Raw genomic sequence first — 19,225 nt, 5'->3', positions numbered from 1 at the left:
GCATGCCTGTAATCCCAGTGGCTCAGGAGGCTGAGGTACACTGATCAGAAGTTCAAAGTCAGCCTCAGCAACCTATCCAGGCCCTGAGCAACTTAATGAGACCCTGTCTCAAAAAAAAAAAAAAATGGGCTGGGTATCTGGTTCAGTGTGGTCAAGCAGCCCAGTGTTCAATCCCTGGTACAAAACGAACAAATAAAACCAGATTTCACTGAGAATGGAAGCAAGAAAGGTTCATCATGGAGTACTGGTCAGGAGCAGAAAGGACTAGAGCCACAGCAATGAGGAGAGCAGAACTTGCAAAGGGCTGGGATATCTCTGTAGCCCTAGACCACAGTAGGGCAGCAGTAGGAGAGCATGTGTAGATGGACAGAATATCTCAATTTATTTATTTTTGTGTGGTGTTGAGGATTGAACTCAGTGCCTCACACATGCAAGAAAAGCACTCTAGCACTGAGCTACAGTCTCAGTCCTGGATACTTGCTTTTTGTAATTCTTGATATTCACAAATGAGGAGTTAAACAAGCATTTTTGAAAAAAATTGTTGTACATACATCTTACAGCCAAGTACTGTAACCACATATGTGCAAACGTGGGCTGCAGAAGGTAGCCTCCTGTGTAATTAACTTCCGAAGACTAGATCTGAAGCCCTACTTGTATGACCAGTCATGTGGTGCTACTCTTTCTCCTTTGGTAGACCCTCTTCAAGACCAGGGAGAAAACAGTGCAGAGATGCTGGTCTCTGCTGCTCCTAGACAGCCAGGGTCTGTGCTTGGACTTAACTTCTCAGGCTTCCTACAGTCTCCTGCCATCTCTCTTTGAAATATACAATACAGACAAACATAACAACAAAAACTAATATAAATGACTTCCATGGCGATATCTAGTTTCCTATATTTCATTCTCCAAAATGTTTTTCTTTTCTTTTCCCTCCCTCCCTCCCTCCCTCCCTCCCTCCCTCCCTCTCTCTCTCTCTCTCTCTCTCTCTCTCTTTCTTTCTTTCTTTCTTCTTGAAACGAACTACTTGATTCAGATTGTGAGATTGTGTGGAGGGTTAGTATTGTTTAATATGGAAAACCTTTTACATCCCAATTGCATACCTCAGACTCAGAACACCAGTGTTTGTAGGAAGGGCTTTGAAAGGGCAATTTGTCTATCAACAAAACCATAAATACTGATTTCTCTTTTGTTTCGATCCTAGGTGGACAAAGAAAAGTAAAAGCTATGCAATGGGACCTGAAACAGGAGAGGGAGCCTATCAGAGCAAAAGGGGAGGTAATTAGCTGGGGATAATTGACAAATTTCACACATCTTGAAATTTGACTTAGGGTGGGTTTTGTTTTCAAAAACAGCAAAAGCTTTTCATACAGCTTGCAGATATCACCTGCATCTGCGTCTGTAAAGTAATATTGTTCTCAGAAGTTTTGTCAGGTCAGATAATTTGAGTCTTCTTATTTTTGTTGTTGATCAGCCTACCTAAAGGATTACCAATTTTGTTGACTTTTCCAAAGAACCAAAATTTGATTTGGTTGGCTTAATCTATTGCATGTCTATTCTCTGTTTTCTTAATCTTGGCTCTAATCTTTATTTTTTTCATTTTCTTACTTAATGTTTGCCTTGGATTTTATGTATTTTTCCAGTATCTTGAGGGGGAAGGTTAGATTATTGATTAGAGGTTTTCTTTTTTAATTAAGGTGTTTATAGTTATACATTTTCCTTAAGCATTTCTTTGTCTGCATCCTGTGAGTTTTGGTATGTTGTTTTGTTCATTATTTCTTTTTTTGCCCAGGTTCTTACCTATAGTTCAGCTATCTTTCTATTTTCATTCATTTCAAGTATTATCTAATTTTTTTTGGCAGTAGGGAATAATTTGTCTTACGGTTTATTTTTGACCCCATGTTGGGAGTGTACTGTTTAATTTCTGCATATTTACAAATTCCCAAAGCTGTATTATTGATTTATTTTTTTTTCTATTGTGATTCTGGTCTTGAATATCAGGATGGGGTCCTTTTCCCCTTGATACTGAAGATTAAACATTTGAGAAGTGCCAAGGCAAGAGTAGAAAGCAAATTTTATTTAAGAATGGAAGACAGAATGGGGAGGTGGGAGGGAGAGAGAGAGAACAGAGAGAGACTGGCTCCTGAGAGGAGCCTGGACCCAGAGGGGGTGACCGTGGGAATGGTGGTGTCTTGCCCCTTCATAGATTTTAGGTTTCCTTTCTTCTCATGACCCCTCCTCCTCTTATCTTGCCTACATGACCACAGGCAGGAAAAAAAGTAGCCCTAGGGGATAATCCCAGGTGTTGGAAAGTGTGATCCTTCCCCTCCCCTGGAGGTGTTAGCAACTGGTCAGTGGGGAAATGCTGTCTAACTTTTTCTTTGATAACCAGCTACCTGTCCTTTGCCCCTGCCTCAGTAGTCAGAGAACATACTTCATATAATCTTGATTTTGTTAAATTTATTAAAGCTTCTCGTGTACCCTAGCATGTGGTTTGTCCTAGAGAACACTAAGTGTGCACTTATGAAAACTGCATATTCTACTGTTGTGGGATCATATGTTCTATAGATGTCTGCTAGATCTAGCTGTTTGATAGTGTTGTTCAAGCCTTCTATTTCCTTGTTAATCTTCTGCCTATTTCTGTTTAATATTGAACGTAGAGAATTAAAGTCTTTATTATTGATGAATCATCTGTTTCTCCCTTCAGTTCTGTCATTTTTTTTCCTTCATGCATTTTGGGTTTTGGGTCTCTGATTTGGAAGTGTGTGTGTGTGTGTGTGTGTTTACAATTGTTACATCTTTTTGATGGAATTATCTTTTATCATTATTATAAAATATCCATATTTTCTCTGATAACACTTTCACTTTAATATATACTTTGTCATATACTATTATAGCCACTCCGTTTCTTATAGTTGCTGTTCACAGGATACGTTTTTAAAATTCAGATTATTTATATTTTTGAATATAAATTGTGTCCACGTAGTCAGTTTACAGTTGGATCATTTTTTAAAAATTCAGTCTTACACTGTCTCTGCTTTACGGTTTATTTAACCCATTTACATTTAATGTTAATTTCTTTGATAGTTGGATTTATGTCTATCATTTTGCCTTTTGTTTTTAACATGTCTTTTTTTTTTCTGTTATCGTTCCTCTGTTCCTCCTCTACTGATTTTTTACATTAAATAAATATTTTTCAAGCATAAGGATTCAATTACTTTTATGACATTTTTCACTTTTTGAGTTTATTTTCTTAGTGGTTGCTCTAGGGCTTTTCATAGATGTGCTAACTTATCAGAATCTACTTCCAATTTATATAAACTTGGTTACAGTGAGCTACTTAGTTACCTCTTAAACAGTTCTATCTTTTCTTCCTTTTTTGTGCTATATTGTTGTACATATATATTTACATATATATGTATGTGTGTATGTATATCATTCAATAATGGATTTTATCATTATTACTGTACATAATTATATGCATATTAAATAAGTTACACAAAGAAAGGAGACTAGGTATATGTGTATAGAGCTTCTTGTATTAGCCTTCTTGTTTATTGCTTCTGGTTTTCATTTGGTCCTGTGCATTGAGGTAACCCTCTGTAGTTGTTTCTTGCTCCAATACTGCTTTGCTCTCAGCTACCTTCTTTATGCTGATATTGTTAAATACATCTGTATATGTTCTAGGCCTAATGGTATAATTATATCATATTGCTTTATACAACTGTTTTTTTAAACAAGAAGCAAGAAATGTGAATTTACTCTTTTATAATTACCTAATTAGATTTACTTTTTTGTTGCTGTTGTTATTGAGAACTCAGATTAGTGTCTGGGATCACTTGGCTTCAGGCCAAAGTCTTCCTTTTGTATTTCTTAAAGGACAAGTCTGCTAGCAAGAGGCCCTCTTAGTTTCTGTTCACATGGAATGGCTCCATTTTACCTTTATTTGTGGAACTTGGTTTTGCTGGATGTAAGATTCTTGATTAACAACCTTTGTTTTTTGATATGACATCCCGCTGCCTTCTGGCCTCCATTGTGTCTGCTCAGATATCATCTTCTAAACTCAATGGAGCTCCCTTCCACATAACAAATCATTTTTCTTTTGCCTGCATCAGAATTTTCCTTTTCCCCCAGCATTCTTACTATGATAGGTTGGTGTGTGAATCTGTGTGTATAGTACTTGGGGTTTTCTGAACTTCTTAGATGTGTATGCTAATGTTTTTCATCAAATTGGAAGAGTTTGGGCCATTGTTTCTTGGAATAACTTTCTTCTACATCTCTTTCTCTTCAACTCACATTAATATGAATGCACTTAAAGGACTCCCATATTTCTGTGAACTTCTGTATTCTTTCTGATCCTTCCCTTCTTCACCTCCGGGGGTTGTTTCTGTTGTTGTTTGCTTGTTTATTTTCTTAGTGACTTAGATGCACTATTTTTTATCAAGTCTACTACTCCTGCAATGTGAAGCCTATGATGTGGTTCCTCAGACACCATATTCCTAGACATATTCATAGTCACCCTGAGTTGATGGTATTTTAACCTGTGTTTTTCCTTGGCTATCGAAAGTATCTGTTAGATTCTTCCAGTTGCTGGCTGGCTGCTGTATTGTTTTGGCAGTGCCTTGAGACATAACTTGCTCCATATCTAATTCTTTTTTTTTTTTCTGATAATCAAGGTAACCCTGTGTTTACAGAGCCTTAGCAGAAATAAAAGATAAATCACCTCTAGAGAGAGCTGGTTCATCTTAGGCATTGTTTAAAATTATTATTATTTTTTTTAATTTTTTATTGTTGGCTGTTCAAAACATTACATAGTTCTTGATATATCATATTTCACACTTTGATTCAAGTGGGTTATGAACTCCCATTTTTACCCCATATACAGATTGCAGAATCACATCAGTTACACATCCATTGATTTACATATTGCCATACTAGTGTCTGTTGTGTTCTGCTGCCTTTCCTATCCTCTACTATCCCCCTCCCCTCCCCTCCCCTCTTCTCTCTCTGCCACCTCTACTGACATTCATTTGTCCCCCTTGTATTATTTTCCCCTTCCCCTCACTTCCTCTTGTATGTACTTTTGTATAACTCTGAGGGTCTCCTTCCATTTCCATGCAATTTCCCTTCTCTCTCCCTTTCCCTCCCACCTCTCATCCATGTTTAATGTTAATCTTCTTCTCATGCTCTTTGACCCTACTCTGTTCTTAGTTACTCTCCTTATATCAAAGAAGACATTTGGCATTTGTTTTTTAGGGATTGGCTAGCTTCACTTAGCATAATCTGCTCTAATGCCATCCATTTCCCTGTAAATTCTATGATTTTGTCATTTTTTAATGCAGAGTAATACTCCATTGTGTATAAATGCCACATTTTTTTATCCATTCATCTATTGAAGGGCATCTAGGTTGGTTCCACAGTCTTGCTATTGTGAATTGTGCTGCTATGAACATAGATGTAGCAGTGTCCCTGTAGCATGCTCTTTTTAGGTCTTTAGGGAATAGACTGAGAAGGGGAATAGCTGGGTCAAATGGTGGCTCCATTCCCAGCTTTCCAAGAAATCTCCATACTGCTTTCCAAATTGGCTGCACCAATTTGCAATCCCACCAGCAATGTACAAGTGTACCCTTTTCCCCACATCCTCGCCAGCACTTGTTGTTGTTTGACTTCATAATGGCTGCCAATCTAACTGGAGTGAGATGGTATCTTAGGGTGGTTTTGATTTGCATTTCTCTGACTGCTAGAGATGGTGAGCATTTTTTCATGTACTTGTTGATTGATTGTATGTCCTCCTCTGAGAAGTGTCTGTTCAGGTCCTTGGCCCATTTGTTGATTGGGTTGTTTGTTCTCTTATTGTCTAGTTTTTTGAGTTCTTTGTATACTCTGGATATTAGGGCTCTATCTGAAGTGTGAGGAGTAAAGATTTGTTCCCAGGATGTAGGCTCTCTATTTACCTCTCTTATTGTTTCTTTTGCTGAGAAAAAACTTTTTAGTTTGAGTAAGTCCCATTTGTTGATTCTAGTTATTAACTTTTGTGCTATGGGTGTCCTATTGAGGAATTTGGAGCCCGACCCCACAGTATGTAGATCGTAGCCAACTTTTTCTTCTATCAGACGGCGTGTCTCTGATTTGATATCAAGCTCCTTGATCCATTTTGAATTCACTTTTGTGCATGGCGAGAGAAAGGGATTCAGTTTCATTTTGTTGCATATGGATTTCCAGTTTTCCCAGCACCATTTGTTGAAGATGCTATCCTTCCTCCATTGCATGCTTTTAGCCCCTTTATCAAATATAAGGTAGTTGTAGCTTTGTGGATTGGTTTCTGTGTCCTCTATTCTGTACCTATTGGTCCACCCGCCTGTTTTGGTACCAGTACCATGTTGTTCTGTAGTATAGTTTGAAGTCTGGTATCGCTATACCGCCTGATTCACACTTCCTGCTTAGCATTGTTTTTGCTATTCTGGGTCGTTTATTTTTCCATATGAATTTCATGATTGCTTTCTCTATTTCTACAAGAAATGCCATTGGGATTTTGATTGGCATTGCATTAAACCTATAGAGAACTTTTGGTAATATCGCCATTTTGATGATGTTAGTTCTGCCTATCCATGAACAGGGTATATTTTTCCATCTTCTAAGATCTTCTTCTATTTCTCTCTTTAGGGTTCTGTAGTTTTCATTGTATAAGTCTTTCACCTCTTTTGTTAGGTTGATTCCCAAGTATTTTATTTTTTTTGAAGATATTGTGAATGGAGTGGTTGTCCTCATTTCCATTTCAGAGGATTTGTCGCTGATATACAGGAATGCCTTTGATTTATGCGTGTTGATTTTATATCCTGCCACTTTGCTGAATTCATTTATTAGCTCTAATAGTTTCTTTGTAGACCCTTTTGGGTCTGCTAGGTATAGAATCATGTCATCTGCAAATAGTGATAATTTAAGTTCTTGTTTTCCTATTTTGATGCCTTTAATTTCTTTTGTCTGTCTAATTGCTCTGGCCAGTGTTTCGAGAACTATGTTGAACAGAAGTGGTGAGAGAGGGCATCCCTGTCTTGTTCCAGATTTTAGAGGGAATGCCTTCAATTTTTCTCCATTCAGAATGATGCTAGCCTGAGGCTTAGCATAGATTGCTTTTACAATATTGAGGTATGTTCCTGTTATCCCTAGTTTTTCTAGAGTTTTGAACATAAAGGGATGCTGTACTTTGTCGAATGCTTTTTCCGCATCTATCGAGATGATCATATGGTTCTTATTTTTAAGTCTATTGATGTGGTGAATAACATTTATTGATTTCCGTATATTGAACCAGCCTTGCATCCCAGGGATGAATCCTACTTGATCATGGTGCACAATTTTTTTGATATGTTTTTGTATCCGAGTGGCCAGAATTTTATTGAGGATTTTTGCATCTAGGTTCATTAGAGATATTGGTCTGTAGTTTTCTTTCTTTGAAGTGTCTTTGTCTGGTTTAGGTATCAGTGTGATGTTGGCCTAGTAGAATGAATTTGGAAGTTCTCCCTCTTTTTCTATTTCCTGAAGTAGCTTGAAAAGTATTGGTATTAGTTCCTCTTTAAAGGTTTTGTAAAACTGTGCTGTATACCCATCCGGTCCTGGGCTTTTCTTAGTTGGTAGTCTTTTGATGGTTTCTTCAATTTCCTCAATTGATATTGGTCTGTTTAGGTTTTCTATATCCTCCTGACTCAATCTGGGCAGATCATATGACTTAAGAAATTTATCGATGCCTTCACTATCTTCTAATTTATTGGAGTATAAGGATTCAAAATAATTTTTGATTATCTTCTGTATTTCTTTCTTTTTTTTTTTTTAAATATTTATTTATTTATTTTTTGGCGGACACAACATCTTTGTTTGTATGTGGTGCTGAGGATTGAACCCGGGCTGCACGCATGCCAGGCGAGCGCGCTACGGCTTGAGCCACATCCCCAGCCCTATCTTCTGTATTTCTGAAGTGTCTGTTGTGATATTGCCTTTTTCATCCCGTATGCTAGTAATTTGAGTTCTCTCTCTTCTTCTCTTTGCTAGCATGGCTAAGGGTCTGTCGATTTTGTTTATTTTTTCAAAGAACCAACTTTTAGTTTTGTCAATTTTTTCAATAGTTTCTTTTGTTTCGATTTCATTAATTTCAGCTCTGATTTTAATTATTTCTTGCCTTCTACTTCTTTTGCTGTTGTTTTGCTCTTCTTTTTCTAGGATTTTGAGATGAAGTATGAGATCATTTATTTGTTGGTTTTTTCTTTTTTTAAGGAATGAACTCCAAGCAATGAATTTTCCTCTTAGAACTGCTTTTAATGTGTCCCATAGATTCCGATATGTTGTGTCTGTGTTTTCATTAATCTCTAAGAATTTTTTAATTTCCTCCTTGATGTCTTCTATAACCCATGGATCATTCAGTAACCTATTGTTCATTCTCCAAGTGATGTATGCTTTTTCCTTCCTTCTTTTATCGTTGATTTTCAGTTCCATTCCATTATGATCAGATAGGATGCATGGTATTATCTCTACTCCTTTATATTGTCTAAGAGTTTCCCTGTGACATAATATATGATCTATTTTTGAGAAGGATCCATGTGCTGCTGAGAAAAAAGTGTAACTGCTTGATGTTGGGTGGTATATTCTATATATGTCAATTAAGTCTAGGTTATTAATTGTGTTATTGAGTTCTATAGTTTCCTTATTCAACTTTTGTTTGGAAGATCTGTCCAGTGGCGAGAGAGGTGTGTTGAAGTCTCCCATGATTATTGTACGGTGGTCTATTAGACTCTTGAACTTGAGAAGAGTTTGTTTGATGAACATAGCTGCACCATTGTTTGGGGCATATATATTTATGATTGTTATGTCTTGTTGGTGTATGGTTCCCTTGAGCAGTATGTAGTGTCCCTCTTTATCCCTTTTGATTAACTTTGGCTTGAAATCTATTTTATTTGATATGAGTATGGACACTCCTGCTTGTTTCCGAAGTCCATATGAGTGATATGATTTTTCCCAACCTTTCACCTTCAGCCTATGTATGTCTTTTCCTATCAAATGCGTCTCCTGTAGGCAGCATATTGTTGGGTCTTGTTTTGTGATCCATTCTACTAGCCTGTGTCTCTTGATTGGTGAGTTTAAGCCATTAACATTTAGGGTTATTATTGAGATATGGGTTGTTCTTCCAGCCATATTTGTTTATTTCTGTTACTAAACATGGTTTGTTTTCCTCTTTGATTATTTCCCCCCCTTTACTGTCCCAGCTCCCACTGTTGGTTTTCATTGTTATTTTCCATTTCCTCTTCCTGTAATGTTTTGCAGAGGATGTTTTGAAGAGATGGTTTTCTAGCTGCAAATTCTTTTAACTTTTGTTTATCGTGGAAGGTTTTAATTTCATCTTCCATCCTGAAGCTTAATTTCGCTGGAAACACAATTCTTGGTTGGAACCCATTTTCTTTCAGTGTTTGAAATATGTTATTCCAGGATCTTCTAGCTTTCAGAGTCTGTGTTGAAAGATCAGCTGTTATCCTGATTGGCTTGCCCCTAAACGTAATCTGCTTCCTTTCTCTTGTAGCTTTTAAAATTCTCTCCTTATTCTGTATGTTGGGCATCTTCATTATAATGTGTCTAGGTGTGGGTCTCTTATGATTTTGCACATTCGGCATCCTGTAGGCTTCTAGGATTTGGGATTCTGTCTCATTCTTCAAGTCTGGGAAGTTTTCTTGTATTATTTCATTGAATAGATTGCTCATTCCTTTGGTTTGAAACTCTGTCCCTTCCTGTATCCCAATGACTCTTAAATTTGGTCTCTTGATGTTATCCCATATTTCTTGGATGTTCTGCTCATGGTTTCTTAACAGTCTTGCTGAGCTGTCTATGTTCTTTTCAAGTTGAAATACTTTATCTTCATTGTCTGATGTTCTATCTTCTAAGTGTTCTACTCTGCTGGTAGTATTCTCCATTGAGTTTTTAAGTTGGTTTATTGCTTCCTGCATTTCTAGGATTTCTGTTTGTTTGTTTTTTATAACCTCTATCTCCCTGTATAGTTGATCTTTTGCTTCTTGGATTTGTTTATGTAATTCATTGTTGAAGTGATCTTTCATTGTCTGATTTTGCTGTCTGATGTCTTCCTTGAGACTCCAGATCATCTGAAGCATGTATATCCTGAATTCTTTATCTGACATTCCATCTGCTGCAGCTATTACCTCTTCTAACGTTGAGTTGACCTGCATTGCTTGTGGTCCTTTCTTTCCTTGTCTCTTCATACTGTTCGCGTTCCTTTCTACTTGGTGAAACTGTTGTGCTATTGAATTTTCCCCCTATATATTTATATTGGTCTTGTATAGTTGCAAAGTCTCCCTCGCAGGCGTGGCGGCAGCTCTGCCCCTCCTCCAATTGGGGCAATGTGCCTACCACGCCGGCAGGCCGCTGGGCCTGCTCTGCCGGTCGGTAGCAGGTCTGCCTACCTTGCAGGCGCGGGCGTCGGCTCTGTCCCTCTGCCGGCCGCTAGGCTTGTTCTGTCGGTGGTCGCAGTTCTGCCTACTTTGCAGGCGCAGGCAGTGGCACTGCCCCTCTGCAGGCCTCTGGGGCTGTTCTGCCAGTGGGTCGCAGGTCCGCCTACCTTGCAGGCGCGGGGGGGGGCGGCTCTACCCTTCCTCAGGCCACTGGGCCTGTTCTGTCTGTCAGTTGCAGGTCTGGCCTGTTCTGATGGTGGTCACAGTTCCACCTACCTGGCAGGTGCGGGGGGTGGGGGGCGGCTCTGCCCCTCAGCAGGCTGCTGGGCCTGCTCTGTGGGTGGTCACAGTTCCCTCTACCTTGCGGCGCAGGGGGAGGGGGCGGCTCTGCCTCTCAGCAGGCCGCTGCTCCTCTTCTGCCAGTGGGTCGCAGGCCCGCCTACCTTGCAGGAGTGATTGGAAGCTCTGCCCCGCCGCAGGCCACTGGGCCTTTTCTGTCGGTGGTCACAGTTCCACCTACCTGGCAGGCGCGGGGGGTGGGGGCGGCTCTGCCTCTCAGCAGGCCGGTGTTCCTCTTCTCCATATCTAATTCAATGCAATCTGAGTTCCTTTGTAGGGGTAGCTTTGAGGCCTGTCTTTAAGGTTTGTTCTAGCCACCTGACCGGGGTGGTAGTGGTGGTTGTTATTGTTGTTGTTCTTTTTTTCTCATCTTCCTCCTCCTCATTGCTACTTACTCCTTCCTCCTTCTTTCTCCTTTTCTGTTTCCTCTTCTTTTTCCCTCCCCTCCCCTTCCCTCCCCTTCCTTCCTTCCTCCCTTCCTTTGCTGCATTATAGTCGTATTTGTATTTGTTGTTACATATTTGTACATGCACACAATGTTATTTGGTCAGTATCACTCCCTAGCACTCTCCTTCCCACCTCCTGGTTCCTCTCCTTTACTGATTTCCTTTTGATTTTCATGAGATCCCCTGCCCACTTCTTTTCCTTTATCCTCTCTAGCTTCCACATAGGAGAGAAAACATGACTCTTGACCTTCTGAGTTTGACTTACTTAGCTTAACCTGATGGTCTAAAGTTCCATCCATTTTCCTGCAAATGACATAAATTTTATTCTTCTTATGGCTAAATAAAACTCCATTATGTATGTATACCACATTATCTTCATCCATTTATTTATTGATGGACACTTAGGCTGGTTTCACAGTTTGACAAGATGGCAGACGAGAGGAAGGATGAATTTCTAGTTACATTCAAGTGTTCTTCTTAATGGTCTTTTTCTGGCTTTTTCTTGATAAATTAGTTGATCTAGAGCTTACTTTGTTGCTCTAGTATAGCTAACAGCCTCCACCTAATTAACTGCCACAGAAATCTTCATTGTTTCTCAGTGCATCTTTGGGCTTGAATTTATCACACTTTTTACTAATAAAGTCAAGCTTTTGCACAGAGCTGTGGTGCTCCATGTTCTTATCTACTGTCTCTTGCCCAGTGAAAAATCTTTGAGCCACAGCTCCAGGGCTGTGGTTGGGAATGGTGGCTTGCTTTTCATGGAATGGCATTCTTCCCAGCAAACAGGGAGTGGGGTGGGGATAGTAGCCTCAGGACTTTGTGACTTGCTGTTCCCACGTGGAATCTCCACCATAAGAGTCAGGGTCAGGGTGTTTCAGGCCCCAGTTATTTTCAACCTGCTGTATAGATTGGTCATAGTCCACCCCCACTCCCCCACCCCCACCCCCCTGCAAAGAGGTTTAATCGCACTGAATTGTGGTAGGGAAAGAAAGGAGTGGGTTTGCAGATCAAATTTCAAATCAAACACCTTCACTCTTGTTACTGAGATTTAGCAGATTTTCTGGGATAAATATTTCTCCATTTGTTGCACGCCCTTAGGACATTTTCCAGACAACACACACACGCACACGCACACGTGCACTTGCTTGTACTCACATGCACACACATTTAGTAATTCCTACCAGTTGTGGTGGATTCACTAGGGAGCAGTCTGCAGAGTTCCTCACGTTGCCATCTTGCCATCCTGGATGTAATTCTGGGACATTTAAGATGGTATGTCACTTATAATGTCAGACTATTGGTTCTTTTTGAAATTTTCACCTGAATAAGTGTATATTTTAAAAATTTGTGTCAAATGTCATCATTACAGTTGAAGGTGGGTTCACACATTTTTCGTCATTTAAAGTTTAAAAGGGAACGTTTCTTAAAATAACAATGAAGTCAACATAACCGTATCAGTCATTAACTTATTGCATTAATTACTCTGAAATTAAGTTTTTCCATTTTGTTTCCATTTTACCTAATTAACTAAAAGTGATTAATTAGTACACGTACACGATGGTAAATGATGTTTGAGTTCTAACTCCACAACCAAGAACAAGATGGCACATGAATAGAGAGACACCCAGGAAACCTCACTTTCTTTAGAATGCTATTCATGTCCTCTATCAGTATATTAATATAAGCAAATATCAAGATGATAAAAGGCAACCTTTGTTGGTTAAATTCAGTACATTGTCTTGGGTCAAAGTATAGAGTATTATGATAAAGATAAGGCATTTCACAGCCATGATGTAATGTGGCCCTAAGGATATGCACAAAGAAAGATGTTTTGTCTCTTTTTATGTGTTCCCTTCTTTTGTCTAGAGTTATTTCTGGTGGTGCTTTTGTATGAAAGTACACCTGACACTCACAGCAATGGTCAGGTGGAGAGTTGAAGCTGACTCTTGAAAGGTTTTTGAGAAAGACAAAAGGAACACAGAAGAAAGTGTTTTAAATGGTAAACCTTGTGCTGAATCAGATTTTGTTTTAATACAGTATACAGAGGTTTTAAACCTCAGGTTATACAAGAAAGATCCTTTAAGAATGTACCATTGAGTTTGAAGAAACTTTTCCATTTCAAAAGGCTGAATGAATCTTCATAATGTGTTACCCACTACTGGAGTTTTAGTGAATCAATAGAATTCAGAATTCTTAGAGCTGCTCCAAAGACTTAGTTTTACTTCCTTTGGGCCTGATTTATTTCTAGGATAACTCTATCACATAATTCCTTTGATAAAGTTTAATTGCTTTCAAATTATATTGGAATTCAGTCAGCCTCAATAGGAATTTTTCTGTGATATTATATTAGAATCTGGTCAAAAGGGATTTTTTTTTTCCAAAATGCAGATGGAACTCTTTATACATTATAGGAAAAATATTTTTCTTTGATACCAGGAGGATGCTTCTTTCTGGCATACAGAAAATTTATGCTATTATTACAACACAAGACTGGGATGAAAATCGACCCCTTGCCATTTCAGTCACATTAAATAAATTTCCTTGCAAATACGTTTTTTAACAAGTCTCATTTGAATGAAATAGCCTTCATAACCCCCCCACCAAAATGCACATGATTTCTTTTTCCTTTTTTTTCTACTTAATTATAGAAATTATCTTCATATGAAATAGTCACAAATATTAAAGAAACATATTTGGAATTCTTCTAGAAAGTTCACACGCAAGTCCAGTGAAATCTCTTAGGATGATTTTGAAGAAAGGAAACTGCTTCCATTCTCAGGCTCCCTAGGCATGAATGCCAACCTCATGTATATTCAGAAACAGGCAGTTGTTTGGGAGAAAACAAAAAGATATTAAGAAAAAAAAAGTCTAATTCTACAGATTTTTATTTTCTGAGTCCACAGTTCCTGAACAGAGGTCATATTGTGGGTAAACTGGTCTCCCCAAGAAGAGGAATTCATGCTTGTAGAACACAAGGAAACGATTTTTTTTTAACTTATACAAGTGTGAGCAAACGTACTAAGTGGCACTGCTGTGGGATACAAGCAACAGGTGAGCAGTTAACTCTGAGGAAGGGCACATCTCACATTGGTTAGGGCTGGATTACTGGTAGTGTTGCATAAAGCTATGCATTTGAAGCTTTTTATGGTCATCGAATATGCCTATTATTTCTCAACACAATTTTGATCCTTGGGCTCCAGCCTTGCATTCCTCTGATCTCAGAGTGTCTGCAAAAAGATTATTGGGTCCATTACTACCAACTGAGAGAGATTTGGGAAGAGAATATATTTTCAGTACTATCTGTATAGGCCATACTTATTTTTACCTCTCTATACATTTATATTTATCAAATCTCCTTATCATAATCATGCTATTACAAAATTAGTTCAAAGGGGGCAGGCAATTTTTGAGCCCAATTTTATTTCCTTTCATTATTTCTTAATCACCTTTTTAAAAAACTGGCCAGTTGAGATGAGAAAATTGACTTCTGGCATTTCTTAATTCTATCCTCTGATTTTATTTAAGTGAAACCTTCACCCGCCTTTTTTTTTTCTGACCAGAAAGAAACATGTGTCAAGTATGAATGTATTCATAGAACTGTTTATATTTTGAATTACTTTAGGATCTTTCCTCTGGGTTGTACTGTTAACAAAATAGAAGTTATCCAACACCATTAGTTCCGACCATCCCCTTGTGAAGCAGGAAAAGAAGTAACAGAGAGCCATCCATCTCCAGCTGAGGTGTGGAAGTGGTGCCTTAGCATGATCTACTGAAGGGCAAAGAGCTCCTCCAAGCAGAAGGTGATGTACACAAGAGTACTCTTGGTGTAGGTGAAAAGTGAAAGAAGACATGGAGAGATCACAAAAGGAGTAGACAATTTCACTGCAGCCAGATTCCCAGTGGAGCAAGGACTGTGGAAGACACAGTTCAATGCCTTAGAAGAATCAGGGTAGTGTTCTTAACACTGTGCTCTGGATACAGGCTTGTGACTAATTCCAGGTAAGATGGTCATGTGGTCACATCCTTCCATATGGGTCTTATGGCAAGTGATAAAGAGGTTCAAGGCGTAGACTGGAGCTAGACTCGATTTGAGGTCTGCCTCACAGTCCAACCAGTGATACGTGGCCTTAATTTCATTGGGTCTCAATTTCTTCATCTTTACCTGCAAGACAGGAATCTTGAGATGTTCATTTTAATTTTAGAACTCATGGGTATGTCTAAGTATATACTGTTATTATTCCATCACTCATAGGAATATCCAAAACGTGAGAGAAGCCCCTTTTCCACAGTTCTGTTTTAATGACTTACAAAAGAGCTCATTCACTCATTCCACAAGTGTCTATTGAACACATAAAAGTTTCAGGCACTGTGTTAGGCAGTAGTAATTGTCAACCTAAAAGGCAAGTTGAAGCACACTGAGTACAAGAACAAAGTTTATTTTAACTAAAGTCAGGATGGATGCCTACTGGACAAAAAGCTCAAGTTTTAGTTGCCCAGAATAAGCTAAAGTTTAAAGGTTAGAACTAACCACATCATGAGACTTTGGGATCCAGGAGGGCATGACTGCTGACCCATAACCCATGTTCACCAGTCCTGATAGGAGTTTGCTGACCCCTTTCTTTTATTTATGTATTCATAGTATAGCAGTGCAAGACAAGAGCACAAGCCTGACCATTGCAGAGTTCAAAGACATCAAGTGGGTAGGCTGCCTGGGTGACCTCAGCTGGCCAACCCACTCCCTGCTCTTTCTGCAAACTGTATTATACATTATCCTGTGTCATCTTCTCAGCACCCCAGGCTCCAGTGCCAAAAATAGCCTATTTTTAAAATTATTTTTTATCTTCCCAGATCTCATTTCAGATCCAAGTTGATGGACAAGGATGACCTCAGCTTTTCATTCCTAGGTCAACACCAAGAAGTGGGCTTTCTCTAACTGGTAATATCAGTATGTTGAAATAGCAAACATGAAAACTCTCATGCCGTAGACTAAGATATGAAGACTAAAGAACTGCTCAGTGCTTTGACTGCATCCCTTGCGTGGCTTGTACTATTCCTCTAATGAGCATAGAGCTGTGTTGTTCTATGCCTGGTGATGGCTGGCGTGTCCACATCTTCACTGATAAGGGAAATGCTGTCATGCACACCAGTGATGCAGAGCCCTGGGCTGTTGGAATAGGTGCCCAAGGTCCCAAGGACAGCCATAACTTGTTTCTCTTCTTTATCACTCACTTGTTTCTTTTTACCAGGAGAAACATTCCAGGGCCAATCTATTCCACCAAGGGACTTCAGCACAGACCGTCATGGACCCCTTTGTAGTTTATGTTCTGTTAGAATGTGCTCATTCCTCTCTCAGGAACCCCACTCCCCAAGGCAGCCTCACCTGAGCTGCTTCCCACCTCTTTTCCTTCCCAGACAAAACCACTCTAAGATTTCATCTCACTTCAGTCAGAATGGCAGCTATTATAAGTGTTGGAGAGGATGTGGGGAGAAAGGTATACTCATGTATTGCTGGTGGGACTGAAAATTGGTGCAGCCAATATGGAAAGCAGTATGGAGATTTCTTGGAAAATTGGGAATGGAACCACCATTTGACCCAGCTATCCCTCTCCTCTGTCTATACCCAAAGGACTTAAAAACAGTACACTACAGGGACACAGCCACATCAATGTTTGTAGCAGCACAATTTACAATAGCTAAACTGTGGAACCAACCTAGATGTCCTTCAATAGATGAATGGATAAAAAAATGTGGCATATATACACAATGGAATATTACTCAACAATAAAAGAGAATGAAATCATGGCATTTGCAGGTAAATGGATGGAGTTAGAGAAGATGATGCTAAGTGAAGTTAGCCAATCCCAAAAAACCAAATGCCAAATGTTTTCTTCCATATAGGGAGGCTGATTCATAGTGGGATAGGGAGCGGGAGCATGGGAAGAATAGATGAACTCTAGATAGGGCAGAGGGGTTGGAGGGGAAGTGAGGGGGCATGGGGTTATTAATGATGGTGGAATGTGATGATCATTATTATCTAAAGTACAGGTATGAAGACACAAATTGGTGTGAATATACTGTGTATACAACCAGAGATATGAAAAAATGTTCTCTATATGTGTAATAAGAATTGTAATGCATTCTGCTGTCATATATAAATAAAAAAAAATAAATTAAAAAAAGCAATTGAATTCCTCACGTAGGTTCAACCTAGAACAGGTGATTGAATAGGGACATTCTTGAAGGAAGATGATAAAATAATTCATCCAGGATGGGCGAAACTGTGAAATAAGAAGTAAATACAATTGACTGTATTTTGCATGCTATTGTTTATTGAGTCAGACAATTAAAAGAGTTAACCATGCCTGATTCTTCTACAGTTAGGCAGAGGGACTAACTTGAAAGTACAATTTTCTCTCCTTCTTTGGAGGGACTCCTTGTAAAGATGCAAATGTAAGCAACTAGGCTGTTTTTTGCTTGGGGAAAGGGTGCACCAGGAACTTTTGTGGTCTTGATCAAGACTACCTATCCTCTGGCAAAAATAGCTTTGGTTGAGGGATGGAAGCTATTTGCACAAGGGACTATAAATCTTCTGGGAGGGAGGGAACTAGGAGTCTTAACTAAGTTTTAAAACTTAAAGGGAAGCCACAAGAGTTTGCTGCTGACAAAGCAATGTACCCCCACGGAGGACCTGGCACACCTGTTGGCCCCTGATGAATGCTAAAATCTAAGAGCTGTTGGTTAGGACTGGTCCAGCATTTGGGGGCGCTGAGGATGGAATCTTATCAGGGTCTGTTTGTCCCTCCTAGCTTTGGATAACTATGCTGAATATGAGTAACTCTCAGGGCCTGGCTCCCTCCGAACTAAACTCTGGATGACTGGACAGCTTCAGTGGGAGTGAGAGGGAGACAGAGAGAGAGAGAGAGAGAGAGAGGAGAGAGAGAGAGACAGACAGAGGGTGGGGTGGGGAGAGGAAGAGAGAGAGACATGGAATAGCCTTCCTGGTAAAGTGCTTAGATTTCCTATAAATAAGTTTATGTTGAGGTGATACCAGAAATTGTGTTGTGCTCTTAGCTCTTATGCTCCTGTATGAAGAGATGTCAAGCAAGACGTGAGACTTGGTAGAATTAGAGCAAAGTTTACTAGAAGGAAAAGAAGAAAGGCAAAAAATACTTTCAAAGGAGAAAGTGGGTCCCCTCACAAAGGAGAACGACAACTCATTTCCTTTATCCCAGCTTTTACTGGGGTAGGAGGAAGACGACTGAAGGTCCCACCCAAGAATCACCTCTCAGCTTTGGATTGATGTACTACATTAGCTAACAACCTAGGGGCAGATCTTGATCATCTTGGCCTAGCTGACAGGTCCTAACTGGAATTGGTTTTACAGAATTTGTGACTGGTTGGTTCTAGTCTTAATCATCCTACTTCCCTTGGCCTGGGAATCTCTGGTCTGTGTTGTTTGTGCAGGGTCTTGCTTAAGATCTCTTAGCAATTATGCCCCTTTCCAGCACATATATCCTTGCTCTTTGGTTCTCACCCCCTAATTTTATCTGTCTTCCTTCGGTTGTAAGTGGAATAGTTTATAGTGCTGAGATCAGACAATGGTCTTGAAATAGCTCTCTTTTTAGACCTTGAAGGGCCACTGAGGCAGGACTGTTGATGAACTAATTTGCTCCTAAGTATTTTCTTAAACTCCTGACCCTCTGCTTATATCTAACTAACAGAGGTACAAGTCCTTCATTAAAATAAGAGCCCTGTCACCATTTTTGATGCCCAGGCGGGTAAAAAAAGTCATACCTATTATTTACAACAAACTATAAAGAAGATACAGTGGATTGGGTCACAATTCCCCAATTCTTCCTCACTGAGGAAGTGTCACTAGCCCTTAAGCAATGTGGCCGACGAATCATGTGGTTCTCTCTTGATTCCTTCCTTTTTTTTTCATGTTGTTTTCTTCCATACCAACTGTTTTGGGATTCTGTGTTTTTCCTCATGATAATTTTTCCC

This window comes from Marmota monax, unplaced genomic scaffold (genome assembly GCF_021218885.2).
Source record: "Marmota monax isolate L192 unplaced genomic scaffold, Marmota_monax_Labrador192_F-V1.1 WCK01_AAM20220418_F8-fsc00063, whole genome shotgun sequence".
Taxonomy (NCBI): domain Eukaryota; kingdom Metazoa; phylum Chordata; class Mammalia; order Rodentia; family Sciuridae; genus Marmota; species Marmota monax.
This window is presented reverse-complemented; position numbering follows the sequence as displayed.